The sequence below is a fragment of the Heteronotia binoei genome, chromosome 21, assembly GCF_032191835.1.
Source record: "Heteronotia binoei isolate CCM8104 ecotype False Entrance Well chromosome 21, APGP_CSIRO_Hbin_v1, whole genome shotgun sequence".
Classification (NCBI taxonomy): Eukaryota; Metazoa; Chordata; class Lepidosauria; order Squamata; family Gekkonidae; genus Heteronotia; species Heteronotia binoei.
This window is the reverse complement of record NC_083243.1, coordinates 119,376,011-119,391,729: the sequence shown is the minus strand read 5'-3', so window position 1 is coordinate 119,391,729 and position 15,719 is coordinate 119,376,011. Positions and strand designations below refer to the sequence as shown.

The 15,719-nt window shown below is 39.5% G+C and overlaps 1 protein-coding gene across 1 annotated transcript in view; it reads right to left on the bottom strand.

The window, feature by feature from the left end:
- The window catches only part of ZDHHC13 (zinc finger DHHC-type palmitoyltransferase 13), a 53,313-nt gene extending 37,954 nt beyond the window's left edge, over positions 1-15,359 (bottom strand). The window contains exons 1-2 of the mRNA XM_060262015.1: positions 15,215-15,359; positions 2,349-2,471 (exon numbers count right to left, since the gene is read on the bottom strand). The gene's annotated coding sequence lies outside the window, so the exon portion shown is untranslated. The remainder of the gene's footprint in view (positions 1-2,348; positions 2,472-15,214) is intronic.
- Positions 15,360-15,719: the final 360 nt, after the last annotated feature.

Here is a 15,719-nt window from a genome sequence, read left to right as displayed (position 1 = left end):
ACATAAGCAAATTATACCAACCATACATAATTGGTTAAACAGGTAAAAGGATCCTCCTAAAATTAGCGATTGTTTATGGTTAAGACAGAACACATACTTCTTGTTTGGCTAGGGTTGCCAAGTCCAATTCAAGAAATAACTGGGGACTTTGGAGGTGGAGCCAGGAACAAGGGTGTGATAAGCTTAATTGAACTCCAAGGGAGTTCTGGCCATCACATTTAAAGGGACAGCACACCTTTTTAAATGTCTTCCTTCCATAAGAAATAATTGTCACGACTCGAGCCTCGGGTAGGCAACAGCTGCTGGCGTCCCGGCAGTCAGCCAGAACTCTTGCAGCCGGCTGAGGTTTTCAGGGAGCAGCACAGGCGTTATCTTAAACAGTCCAATTAGTCAAAACCATAAATCAGTCCGAGCCGAGGGATGAGACAGAGAGCGAAACCACAGGAATGCCGAGGGTCGGGTACTCAGAGAGAGCAAAGCCGAATGAAGTCAAATTACTAAAGCAAGTCCACAGAGCAGAGTCACAGTCCAGAGTTCCGAGGTCCAAGGTCCAAGCCGGGTCAGAAATATGCGGGTTCTCACAGGAGTCAAGAGGGTGCAGAGCGTGGTCACGTCCCAGGAGGATCGTTCGTTGCCAGCACAGTTTGCCAAAGGGCCAGGATTGCAGATATACTGTGCTGGCTTGTTAACCCATTAGTATGCCGGGCTTAGATCTCTTCTCCCCCGCATGTGTGCTTCACTCCTTCTGTTTCTAATCTCCTGCCGTCTCCTTTCACGGAGCCGGCTAACAGGTGGTAGAGATTCAGGAGGGGATGAGCTGGGGCCCGGCGTGGCCTGATCAGTTCCAGGTGGCTCCTGCTGCCGGCTTGCCTCCTCAGGACTTACGTCCAGGGCTGTTAAAGGCGCCTGCTCTGAGCTAGCAGGTGCTGAGTCAGGGGCAGGCATGACACTAATGAAGGATAGTTTTAGGGCTCATAGAATTGGACCCCCTGATCCAATCATTTTGAAACTTGGGGGGGGGGTACTTTGGGGAGAGGCACTAAATACTATACTGAAAATTTGGTGCCTTTACCTCAAAAAACAGCTCCCCCAGAGCCCCCGAAATCTCCAGATCAATTCCCCATTATACCCTATGAGAATCAATCTCCACATAAGGAATTATGAAGTGCTCAGCAGACGTTTCCCTCCACCCCCACCCCATTTCTGGCGATTCTGAAGCGACGGATTGGCCTCTCTACTCACGAGTTGCTGCCAACTTCTTCAAAGTAACACAGACACACCATCCCAAGAGGAAGCCTTTCAATCGGAGACTGAAGCCTCCAGAGGTGGAAAGTCACATAGTGGCTTTGGGGGCAGGGCTTCCTCCCACTGGCCAGCTGCCTGGGGGCGGGAAGGAGCCTGGGAAAGCGGAAGAACCTCCGCTGGGACCTGGGAATTGGCAAGCCTATGTCTGACACCTCATATAACAATAAAACAATTATCCAGCATAAAACGTACCATTCTCAAGGCCATTTGGTACTTCATCAGTCCTGCCATATGTGCTATCAAAACATCTGATGTTCCATAAACTATGGTAAATCTGCCTTTTAAGTTGTATCAAATCAGTTCCTCAAAAGAGATGCTCTCTGAGTCTGCAGGCCCCGCCTCTCCTCCAGGTTAGATCAAGCAGTGTCATGACCTACAGATCTTGAGGCCTAAAAATATACTAACAATTGACAATTTGCAGGGCTATTAAGGGCTATTAAGCCAGATAGGAATGTAGGGCTGTGCTTGCAGAGATTACTTTTGATTTAGCAGCCAAGAAAAGCCACATAGAAACAAAGACTAACTATACTAAGCAATACAGAGAATAAATATAACTCTATGCTAATATAATTCTAAATGTTATAAAGGTAGTATAAAAGTGTATCAAAATTAGTGCATTCCACATAGCTAATAAATAAATAAATAAAAAATAATAATAAATGTTATAAATAAATGTTGGGTTCTAACTGTGGAATTAATAACACACTTTTGTTAAGCAAGTTACTCTGAAATACTTAAGTTTTAAAAGTTTTCTATTATCAAATTAAGACAATGCAGTAAAGAACACAACAAATAAAATTTAAAGTTTTTGATATTTTTTGTAACACAGTTATATTTGATCTTAAGTCTCAGGAAAACTACACATGTTGAACAGTGATAAAATGATATTGTATTAGCATAAATACAGGTCTATATGTGCTTTGGAAGTTAGGCGGTATCTTCTGACAGACTCTAAAAATACAACAAGAAAACAACATATATTATACCTAATTTGATTATTTACAGGTACAAACTTATACAATCTCTCCCACATGCTAACTTACTTTACAAGTTCCAGTCGATTATTGATTGCTGCCCAGTGAAGAAGAGTTACATTTTCTTTGTCTGGTTGTCTTACATCATATCCTGCTTCTACCAGCTCCTGGCATCGTTCCAAAAGGCCATATCTAAAAGAATAAGAATCAATCCGTTTTATGCAAGTTGATGGAAACACAAGTTCGTCTGAGAGGAATACCTGAAAAGGAGGAGGCAGATTTAATGGGATATATGGTGAACATTATCACTGAATACTTAGAGGAAGACCCTGACAAATTTAGAAGTATGTTGGATGGTGCCTACAGAGTCAACTCAGCAAGGGATAAAGACCTGCCAAGAGATATTGTTATAAGACTAAGATCAAAGGATTTGGCAGGAAAAATTTTGAGCAAAGGTTTCCAAAAAAGCTTGGACCATAGAAGGGAGTAAAATTAAAATAATGAAAGAGTTACCAAGACAAGTGATCAATGTCAGGAAGAAATATAAGAAGCTAACGGACCAGCTGCGTGCAGAGGGCACAAGATATAGATGGACAATACCTGAAGGTCTTGGATTTCAAAAAACTTGGAAAAAGGATCACAATAAGGAGTGAACAAGAGATGCATAGCTTTTTTGAAGAGAACAAAGAATCAACATCATAATGGAGTACAAACTACTATCTTGGAATATAAACGGACTAAATTCACCACAGAAAAGAAGAACAACATTTCACTGGATTAAAAAACAAAAATGCAACATAATTTGTTTACAGGAAGTTCATATACAACGCAAAGACAGTAAATTTTTGTGGAATAGAAATTTGGGGCTGGAATTTTTTTTCATTAGCAGAACAAAAGAAAAGAGGGGTAGTCTTTTATATCAAAGAACTACTGGAGCCAAAACTAATATTTAAAGATAAAGAAGGAAGATATATTGCTGTAGAAGTGACAATTGAGGCAAAAAACCCGTTATTATTAGGATTATATGAGCCTAATGGAGTGAAGGATAAATTTTTTAAAGATATTAATCGACAATTGGATGAAAAGACATATGATCAGATTTTGATGATGGGCGATTTTAATGGGACAATACAAAATAATATTGACAGATCAAACCAAAAGAAAAATGACAAAGAAGGAAAATTACCAAATTCTTAGAGTTGATCAAACAAGAAAATTTGGAAGATATCTGGAGAAAATTTAACCCTGAAGTAAGAGACTATACCTTCTTCTCAGCGAGACATAACTCTTTCTCTAGAACAGACATGTTATGGGGTTCCAAGAGTTTGGGCCTCATAACAAAAAAAATAGAGATTCTACCAAAGGCTTGGGCGGACCATAATCCAATATGTTGGTCTACAAAATTGCAAAAGAAAACAAGAAGATGGAGAATTAATGAGGACTTGCTACAAGATAAAGACATTGTGACATTTTTAGAAAAGGAGACTGCAGCTTTTTTCCAAATAAATGAAACTGATGATATGGAATTTCAAACAGTATGGGACACTTACAAAGCAGTAATGAGACGACTATTAATCACACTGAACAATAAAGATAAGAGAGCTAAAGAAGAAAGGCTGTCAGCATTACAAAATGAAATAAATAAAAAAGAAAGGGATTTGAAAAAAAGGCCAGGAAAAAAGAAATTAATAAAAGAAATTACGATATTACAATCCCAAGTTAAACATTTGCTGAACAAAGAATTAGAATGGAATTTAAAAAGTCTGAAACAGAAATCGTTTGAAAGTGCGAATAAACCTGGAAAATATTTGGCCTGGGAACTGAAGAAAAAGAAAGAAAATAAAACCATTAATAAAATTATGGTAAATGGAAAAGCAATAGTAAATCAAGAAGGAATCAGAGAATTTTTTAAATATTATGCAAATTTATTCAAAGGTGTGAAAATTAGGAAAGAAAAAGTGGAAGAGTATCTACGGAATATCCAAGTGGCACCTTTGACAGAGTATATGAAAAAGATTTTAAATGACCCAATAGATAAAATTGAAATAGAAGCAGCAATAAAAGCAATGAAAGAAGGTAAAGCCCCTGGGCCAGATGGATTTACATCTAAATTTCACAAAACTCTTAAAGATGAGATAACACCCAAACTGATGAAATTGTTAAATACGATAAGAGAAGGGAAAATTCCAAATACTTGGAGGGAAGCTGTAATTTCTTTGATTCCGAAAGAAGACAAAGATACCACAAATGTAAAGAATTACAGACCAATTTCATTGTTGAATAATGACTATAAGATTTATACAAGAATTTTGGCAGAAAGATTGAAGCAATATCTGATTAATTTTATAAATAAAGACCAAGCCGGATTTCTTCCTAAAAGACAAATAAGAGACAATGTAAGAGCTGTTATTAACGTTGTGGAATATTATTTTTATTTATTTATTTGTTTATTACTTCACATTTATATCCCGCCCTCTCCGCAAGCGGACTCAGGGCAGCTTACAACATTATGAAAAGCTTCCAGAAAAGGAAGCGGCCTTATTCTTTGTAGACGCAGAAAAAGCCTTTGATAATTTGAATTGAGACTTTATATTTGCGGTAATGGAAAAAATAAACTTAGGGAAATAATTTATAAAAATGACAAGAGCAATATATATGGATCAACAAGCAAAATTGTGTATAAATGCAGATCTTACCAAAGAATTGAAAGTAAGCAAAGGAACAAGACAAGGATGTCCGTTATCACCATTGTTGTTTATAATGACTCTTGAAATTTTACTACAACAGATATAAAAGGATAAAGAAACAGAAGGACTAAAAATCAGAGGATTCTCTTATAAATATGAAGCTTTTGCAGATGACATTGTGTTCATAATAGAGAATCCGATCCAAGTGTCACCATTGCTGTTAGCCAAGATAAAAGAATATGGAGAGTTAGCAGGACTATATATAAATAAAGAAAAATCAAAATTTTTATGTAAAAATATGCAACCAAATAAAGTAAAAGAATTGCAAAAGGTAACGGGTTGTGAGGTTACTACTAAAGTAAAATATCTTGGAATAGAGATAACCATGAAGAATATTGATCTATTCAAAAATAATTATGAAAAACTGTGGTGTAAGATGGACAAGGACTTGATGAAATGGAATAGACTTAACTTGTCCTTACTGGGTAGGATAGCTGCAATTAAGATGAACATTTTGCCAAGAATAATGTATTTGTTCCAAACCATCCCAATTGTAAAAGATGCCAAACAATTTAACAAATGGCAAAGGAAGATTTCTGACTTTATATGGGCCGGAAAAAAACCAAGGATTAAAATGAAGATTTTAATAGATGCCAAAGAGAGAGGTGGTTAGAAGCTCATGGGAATAAATTCGGCTGGCACACGTATTTGTATTATGGGAAGAATAAAATGGACGGTTTTTTCTCTCACCATTATATCAGAAACAGTTTACTAAATGCTTGGATAAAATATAAGAAATATGGAGACAAGAGAAAACCGCTGTGGATAGTGCCAGCAGAAGTAATAAAAATAACAGCTGAATCCGATGAAGAAAGAGAGATGTCATATAATCAACTGCTCAAGATTCAAGGAGACAAAATTGAATTAAAATCCTCAGAAGAGCTAAATAATAAGTACGACTGGTTTCAAATGCAACAAATCAAAAGCTTGATGGAAAACGATATTAAATTGGAGGGAATTAGACGAGAGCAAACAGAACTGGAAAGGGTCCTGCTTGGAGATAATGAAAAATTGATATTGAAAGTATACAAATTATTATTGAAATGGTCTACAGAAGAAGAAGTAGTAAAGCCTCAAATGGTCAAGTGGGCAATCAATGTGAATAGAGAAATACAAATGGATACGTGGGAGCACCTTTGGAAGAACTCGATGAAGATCTCAACTTGTCAGAGTATCAAAGAGAACTGTTTTAAGATGATGTATAGGTGGTATATGACTCCGAAAAAGCTGGCTAAGATGAGTAAAAAGATGTCGGATAGATGTTGGAAATGTAAAAAACATGAAGGTTCTTTCTTTCATATGTGGTGGACTTGTGAAAAGGCGAAAGAGTACTGGAAGATGATACAACAAGAAATCTCCAAAATTTTGGGTTACGACTTCAAGAAAACTGCAGAGACTTTTTTGCTTGGATTACAATTAGAAAAATTTCCAAAGGAAGACAGGACTTTAATTTGGTACTTGCTCTCAGCTACTAGGACATTGTATGCGCAGCTGTGGAAACAAGAAAAAATACCAGAGAAATGGGACTGGATTATGAAAGTTTTATCGTGGAGTGAGATGGACAAACTAACTAGAACTCTAAGAGACTATGATTTAGATATATTTAAAAAGGAGTGGAAGAAATTTAAAGGATATATGGAGAAAGAGTGGAATGTAAAAAGACATTGGACAATTTTTTAGTATTAATGAGAAAAAAAATATTGAACTTTGATCGGTTAGCAGTACCTTTAGTATTGAACTTAAATCTATAACTTCGGGGAAGTCAACATTGGAGGGAGGGGGGATTGAAATACCATATGGGTTAGTACAGAAAATTTATAATTAAGGTTTGTAATCATATGTTATCAATAAATTGTTAAAACACAAGAATCAATCCGTTTTACTTACGTACTGTTCATTACTGTGAAATACATTTGAATGGCACAATGGAAGAAGGTATACCTTTTCCAGATTGTTAACATATATCGGGGTGGCCAATGGTAGCTGTCCAGATGTTTTCTGCCTACAACTCCCATCAGCCCCAGCCAGCATTGCCAATGGCTGGGGCTGATGGGAGTTGTAGGCAAAAAACATCTGGAGAGCTACCGTTGGCCACCCCTGACATATATGATTGCGAACAATTCATTTCCTAACTTTATAAGAGTGGACAACATAAGGAGGATATGGAATTATACCCTTCTGCCATACATCCAGATCATAATTGATATAAGGAACTCAGGCTGACCAAAAGCCAAAGTTTCTACTCTTGTTTGTTGAAGGATTAAAGCAGTGGTGGGGAACCTCTTTTCTTCCAAGGGCCATTTGGATATTTATAACATCATTCACGGGCCATACAAAATGATCAACTTAAAAAACAGTGCTCCACCGAGGGAGAACGATTCAGACCGGCAAAATTAATGTAAATAATTGTTTTCCTATTTGAAGTCCCGGGGGGGGGGGAGAGAGAGAGAGAGAGGAAGGAAGGAAGGAAGGAAGGAAGGAAGGAAGGAAGGAAGGAAGGAAGGAAGGAAGGAAGGAAGGAAGGAAGGAAGGAAGGAAGGAAGGAAGGAAGGAAGGAAGGAAGAGAAAGGGAAAGAAAGAAATGGGAAGAAAGGAAAATAAAATGAAGGGAAGAAAGGGTAATAAAGGACAATAAAGAAATGGGGGAAGAGAAAGAAAGTGAAATAAAGAAATGCTGGAACAAAAGGGGAAGAAAGGGAAATAAAGAATGTGGGGAAGAAATGAAAAAAGAAAGAAAGAAAGAAAGAAAGAAAGAAAGAAAGAAAGAAAGAAAGAAAGAAAGAAAGAAAGAAAGAAAGAAAGAAAGGAAGGAAGGAATGGGGGAAAGAAAGGGAAATAAAAATTGGGGAAAGGGGGTATTAAAGCAAACAAAGAAAAGGGGGGGAAGAAATAGGAAAAAGGGAAATAAAGAAATGAGGGGGAAACTTACCTGAACTGCAGCTATCCTGGCTAGCCTGCCAGGCCCCAGGGAGGCCGCAATGTGGCCAGGCCCCGTGATCTCTGCCAGCCAGCCAGGCCCTGGGGAGGCTGCTACACAGTGCGGCTGAGCCACACAATCCTCGCTGGCCAGCCAGGCCTCAGGGCTTGGTCCAGCAATCCCAAGGGCCAGACCAAGTCATCTCAAGGGCCATAAATGGCCCTCGGATCTGACGTTCCCCACCCCTGGATTAAAGGATGTTGGAAGTTTCTATCAAGCACACACATAATTGTTCAGCAGGCCTTGTGTGTCCATTAGGCAGCTGTAGGTGGCTGCCTGGAGCACCAAACTAGGGAGAGGGTGCCAGTTTGGGTCCCCCCACTCTCTCTTGCTTCTAAGCAACTGAAATAGTCTGCTCAGAAGCCGCAGCAAGGCTCCTGGTCTCAGCATGTATGCTGCCACCACCCACTATAACTCTGCCTCTAGTGTCACAGGAATGAGAGGCAGAGCAACAGTGAGTAGCAGCGGTGCACACGCTCAGACTGGGAGCCCTGCTGGTGCTGCAGCACTCGCCCTCTCCAGTGCTGGTGTTGGGGCGGTGGCAGCACTTTGTCTGGGGTGCTGGCTTTGAGCAGCTGCTGTTGCTCAGTTCTAATCCAATGTACCAAAAAGAGCAATTACATTAAGAGAACAAAAACTTGCTGTCTACTGAAAAGAAGCTATTCTAGCTGTTTGTGCAAAAGTTACTATCCATGTAGAGAGGATGAAATTACCAGTTAAGGAGTGAAAAATTTTCTCAGGAATTTTTTTAAAAAGGGCATTCCTACTGACAGAATTAATTAGGATTGTTTTAAAAATAATCTCAACATAAACAAATGTGATTTAATTTAAAGATATGGTCATCATAGGACCATATGTAAGAATATGCTATCCAATTAAAAATATTTGCCTATCTTTCCACAAGTCAATTGTTTACATATAATGCAATTTTAATCAGGGGTGTTTGTGTGGTTGAGCAGGAATACTGTGGTTTAAAACTTTGTTTTTCAATATATTTATTAGTTAAAGCTATCATTGAGTGTTCTATGTCATAAACCTCCATGTAGTGGTTGGAAATCATATGGGATAACAACTGATCTCCAGGTGACAAAGACCAGTTCACCTGGAGAAAATGGCCACTTTGGAAGGTGGGCTCTGACATTATAAGTCCCTCCCCTCCCCAAATCCTGCCCTTCAGAGGCTTTACTCCAAAAATACCCCCAAGGCCTATATAGGAGGTTTCTCACTAAACTCCTGTGTTTTATGTTGAGATTCTAAGTCTCTCAAGTATGAGAGAATGTTTTCCCCTACCCAACATGCAGAGTTGCCAATCCCCAGGTTGGAGCAGGGAACAAGGTATACACCTCCGCGAAAAATCAGCCTCAAAAAATTATAACAAATGATACAAATGTTTATAAATATAGCAACCAAACGTATAAAGTGAAATTAATCATGAAATAGACAACGACCATCTTCACACTCAAGTCCCTTTATAGGCGAATTAACGCCAGGAAGATGAGAAGAGTAGTCCAAGTCGTGGCAAAGGTAGGTTCTTCTAGGGAGTCCTACGCTACAGGACGTCTTCATGAATTTTAAAGATGAAATAATCCACTGCAGCAAGGCACAAGAAATGCAACAGGGCCATACTTGATCCCCTGTTTCACTAACAAGCTTCTACAAGCTGCACAAAAACATAAAAGAATCAGCATCCTAAGAAACATGACAATTTTAAAATATTAAAATGCAGCATTACATACCTTTGGAAAACCATCATACATTTTACAATACAGCAGAGCTTCAAAGATTTTAACAACAATGTGAGCACTAAAGAAATCATGCTCAAATAAATACATACAGGTCAATTAAAGTAACAGACATCTTAGCACAGAAAGTCAACCCCAAAGGACACGTAAAGGAAACATGATAGATCCCAATCGTTAAGTCCATTAGGTACCAAAGTCTTAAGTTTGAAGATCCATCGCATTTCCAGTCTTAGCAGCCATTTACTAGGATCAGTTTTCTATGAAGCCAGATGGGAAATTTTTCCAATACAAAAAATTTTAAAGAGTCAGCATCATGTTGAAACGTACAAAAATGTTCAACGAGTGGCGCATCTGCCACTGCATTTTTAATACAAGACTTATTATTGATTTCACCATTGTATATATAGGGAGTTGCCCAAAAAACCCGCCAGAACCACGTTTAATTTAAAAAGGGGTAAATACACTGAGATGAGGAGGCATGTGAGGAGGAAACTGAAAGGAAAGGTAAATACGGTCAAAACCCTTGGGGAAGCTTGGAGACTATTTAAAACTATAATCCTAGAAGCTCAGATAAAATACATACCACAACTTAGGAAAGGCACAAACAGCATAAGAAAAGGCCTGCATGGTTAACAAACAAAGTAATGGAAGCTGTAAAAGGTAAGAAGGACTCCTTTAAGCAGTGGAAAACCAGTCCAAGTGAGATTAGTAAAAGGGAACACAGGCTGTGGCAAATCAAATGCAAGACTGTGATCAGGCAGGCAAAAGGGGACTATGAGGAGCATATTGCAAAAAACATAAAGACCAACAATAAAAACTTCTTCAAATATATTAGAAGTAGGAAACCAGCCAGGGAGGCAGTGGGGCCCTTGGATGACCATGGGGTAAAAGGATTACTGAAGGAGGATAGGGAAATGGCCGAGAAGCTGAATGAATTTTTTTGCCTCCGTCTTCACTGTGGAAGCTGAGAACTTTTTGCCCGCCCCAGAACCACTAATTTTGGAAGGGGTGTTAAAAGACCTGAGTCAGATTGAAGTGACAAAAAAGGAGGTCCTACAACTGATAGACAAATTAAAAACTAATAAGTCACCGGGTCCGGATGGCATATATCCGAGAGTTCTGAAAGAACTCAAAGTTGAACTTGTAGATCTTCTAACAAAAATCTGTAATCTTTCATTGAAATCTGCCACCGTTCCTGAGGACTGGAAGGTAGCAAATGTCACCCCCATCTTTAAAAAGGGTTCCAGAGGAGATCCGGGAAATTACAGGCCAGTCAGTCTGACTTCAATACCGGGAAAGTTGGTAGAAACCATTATCAAGGACAGAAGGAATAGGTACATTGATGAACACGGGTTATTGAGGAAGACTCAGCATGGGTTCTGTAAGGGAAGATCTTGCCTCACTAACCTGTTACATTTCTTTGAGGGGGTGAACAAACATGTGGACAAAGAAGACCCAATAGATGTTGTTTATCTTGACTTCCAGAAAGCTTTTGATAAAGTTCCTCATCAAAGGCTCCTTAGAAAGCTTGAGAGTCATGGAGTAAAAAGACAGGTGCTCTTGTGGATCAAAAACTGGCTGAGTAATAGGAAGCAGAGAGTGAGTATAAATGGGCAGTCTTTGCAGTGGAGGACGGTAAGCAGTGGGGTGCCACAGGGCTCGGTACTGGGTCCCATGCTCTTTAACTTGTTCATAAATGATTTAGAGTTGGGAGTGAGCAGTGAAGTGGCCAAGTTTGCAGATTACACTAAATTGTTCAGGGTAGTGAGAACCAGAGAGGATTGTGAAGCACTCCAAAGGGATCTGTTGAGGCTGGGTGAGTGGGCATCAACGTGGCAGATGCGGTTCAATGTGGCCAAGTGCAAAGTAATGCACATTGGGGCCAAGAACCCCAGCTACAAATACAAGTTGATGGGATGTGAACTGACAGAGACTGACCAAGAGAGAGATCTTGGGGTCGTGGTAGATAACTCACTGAAAATGTCAAGACAGTGTGCGTTTGCAATAAAAAAGGCCAACGCCATGCTGGGAATTATTAGGAAGGGAATTGAAAACAAATCAGCCAGTATCATAATGCCCCTGTATAAATCGATGGTGCAGTCTCATTTGGAGTACTGTGTGCAGTTCTGGTTGCCGCACCTCAAAAAAGATATTATAGCATTGGAGAAAGTCCAGAAAAGGGCAACTAGAATGATTAAAGGGCTGGAACACTTTCCCTATGAAGAAAGGTTGAAACGCTTGGGACTCTTTAGCTTGGAGAAACGTCGACTGCGGGGTGACATGATAGAGGTTTACAAGATAATGCATGGGATGGAGAAAGTAGAGAAAGAAGTACTTTTCTCCCTTTCTCACAATACAAGAACTCGTGGGCATTTGATGAAATTGCTGAGCAGTCAGGTTAAAACGGATAAAAGGAAGTACTTCTTCACCCATAGGGTGATCAACATGTGGAATTCACTGCCACAGGAGGTGGTGGCGGCCACAAGCATAGCCACCTTCAAGAGGGGTTTAGATAAAAATATGGAGCAGAGGTCCATCAGTGGCTATTAGCCACAGTGTGTGTGTGTTGGACTGGATGGGCCATTGGCCTGATCTAACATGGCTTCTCTTATGTTCTTATGTTCAAGGACACGTGTCCTAATAACACATGCCTATCCATGTTTGACATTAAAGGAGAAATCTATCACTTTTGGGGAGCTTCAAAGAAATCAGTTTGGAAAAACAGGGCCATAAAAAGTCATTTGGTCAGTGTAAATTAAAATTCCTCTATTGGTGTTATGGGTCTATGACACAATGATCTTTGATTGGATATTCCACATATGACACTCTTAATTTTCCATTGGTGTGACACTCTGCTTCCTCATTCGGTAATTGAATCGCTTGATGTGACGTAATTTGCCCTAGAAAACAGGCAATCTTACCTGTCAGGATTGGGGATTTCTCCATCCTCTCCTCCCTCCAGCCCTTCCTGCCTTCACCCCCCCCCTTCTTATCAAGAGAAATCCCCCTCCTTGTGTTTCCTCTGGCTGAGCCTACTCTGCAAGATCTAGGTATTGTATCACCTCTCCCCCCATCTTTACTTATTCAGCTAACCACTGTATTCCTCTTGTATGCTTGAAATTGTTTGATTGGGATGTAACTATTTGAAAACCAATGCCTATAAGAAAATCCATTATTAACTAAAGGATTTTCAGTGGTCTATCTCCGTAAACACTAACAGAGATCCTTGCTCACCTTACCTCTCGTAGATTCACCATTTTTAGCTAAGAAATATTAATATTCTCCAATAAAAGTTTAGTTGAGGTGTTAACAAGTGCACCCCATTCATCCACTCCATCATGGGAATAACAACATCCTGATGTGTGAAAGTAGCCAGAATATCAACAATATACCTGTAAAATTTAAATACAGAACCCCAAAAAGGATTTAGAGAGGCTTTACAAAAGAACTTTTCTTCCAGAGAGTCCATTAATAAGCAGGCTATACTTGGAGAAAATGCACTGCCCATAGAAACGCCCTTCACTTGCAAAAAGAACTGCTCATGAAACCTAAAAAAATTATGTTCCAAAATAATATCTGTGAGTTCCAGTATAAAGGAAGTATGAGGGGCTGCATCAATCCTGGACTCAAGTACATCATATAGAACAATGCGTGCTTCATCGTGGGGGATATTAGTGTAGAGCGCGTTGACGTCAAGAGATATTAACACGGCATGTTCTGGAACCTGTAGACCCTCAGTCTTAGCTATAAAATCAGCAGTGTCCTTGATATAGGTTTTGAACTGAACAACAAAAGGTTTCAGAAAAAAATCAATAAACTGACTCAAAGGTTCCAAAAATGAAGCTGAGGCAGAAACAATCGGTCAACCTGGAGGGGGAAAGGTTAATTTGTGAATCTTAGGTAGATCTGTAAGTATCCCAGGTGTTCTGGGATACTTACAGAACAACCAGTTTTTGGTCTTATCCAAAATAAAGCCCATATTATTGGTCTCAGTAAGCGTGACAGAAATCAGCTTTCTCACTTTTTCCGTAGGATCATCCCTTAATGGGGCATAATATGTTTGATCACTAAGCTGTCTATTGACCTCTGCCAGATAGTCCTCCGTATTTAAAACTACAATTGCTCTACTTTTATCAGTGGGTTTGATCGTAATGGCAGAATTGTTCGCCAAAGATCTCAACGCCATTCTGTCAATTTTGGGAAAATTATTCCATTTAGATAAGGGATTCCCATTTTCCAGCCTCTCAATTTCATTCAATACCAATTTTTCAAAAACTGAGATAGAAGAATTATAATGGGATGGAGTAAAGATGGATTTACTCTTAAAGGGCCACACAGAGGGATCTTCCATACTATCTGACCAAAAAAAATCCTTGAGTTTTAATTGTCTGGTAAGTTTATAAAAATCAAGTCGTGTCTGAAAAGCATAATAAGGTGTGGGCACAAACCCGAGTCCATAATTAAGAACCCGTTTCTCCTGTTCAGACAACCAGCATGTGGACAAATTAATTATCAGATCTGTTTCCTCAGTTTCTGCTGGCGCTTCGGTAAAAAAGGCGTCCTAGCATTCTTAAGAGAGTACCCACGGCCCTGTTGCATTTATTGTGCCCTGCTGCATTGGATTATTTCATCTTTAAAATTCGTGAAGACGTCCTGGAACGTTGGACTCCCTAAAAGAATCTACCTTTGCCACGACTTGGACTACTCTTTTCATCTTCTTGGCGTTAATTTGCCTATAAAGGGACGTGAGTGTGAACATGGTCTTTGTCTATTTCATGATTAATTTCACTTTATATGTTTGGCTGTTATATTTATAAACATTTGTATCATCTGTTATATTTTTTTAGGCAGGTTTTTAGCGGAGGTGTATACGTTGTTCCCTGCTCCATTTTTCCGCGAGTCTCTGTTGGCTGCCTAATTCCCAGGTTGGGGCAGGGGATTCCTTGGTTTGGAGGACCTTCCCCAACTTCAGGGTTATCAGAAAGCAGGGGGTGGGGAAATGTCTGCTGAGTTCTCCATTGTATCCTATAGAGACTGGTCCCCACAGGGTATAATGGAGAATTGATCTGTGGGTATCTGAGGCTCAGGGAGGTTGTCTTTTTACACCAAATGTTTCGCATAGCATCTGGTGCCCCTCCTCAAAACACCTCCCAAGTTTCAAAAATATTGGACCTCCGGTTTAATATTTGGGCCCAAAAGAAGGTGCCCCCATCCTCCACTATTTACAATGGAAGGAAGACATTTAAAAGGAATGTGATGACCAGAACTCCCTCTGGAGTTCAACTGTGCTTGTCACAACCTTGCTTCTGTCTTCACCCACAAAGTTCCCAGATATTTCCTGAGTCAGACCTGGCAACCTTACCAACATGCTTTAGTGTATACTACATTCTCAAAAACAGTCTTGTTGAAACTGAATACATCTTTACACATGTAAAACATTTGCTTTACAAAAATATCCAGGAGACTTACTGGGTTGCTTTGACAATATCAAAGTTGCTGTAGTCCTCCGCAAAAGGAAGGTGATCTTGCTCTTTGGGTAGATCTTTATATTCATGCCTGTCAGGCCAGCTGTGGCCATGATGACCAAGAGTGTGGCTGTGATTTTTACACTGTGATTAACAACAAACATTTCACAATATGTTTTTTTTCCTCAGAAGGTTAAATACTTACAATTTGAAAGAGCATAATTATATTCCTTATTTGTTTTTTGGCACTTACTGTATATTGTTTTCTTCCATGCAGGGAAAAAGCCCCCCCCCCCCGGCCAATATCACAAGTCAGCATTCAGTAACTCTAATGTAGAAGACATTTGTGTGACTGCCGTTAGCAATGGCTAGTACAGTCCTAATGATAAGCTTGAATAATGATTAGGTGCAGACACGTGCCATGCCTTCTCATGGTAAAAGGGAGGAAGAGAGGACTTATGCATGAAAGGTGAGGTGAGAGAGGTAATAATGTTTTCAAAACGCTACTT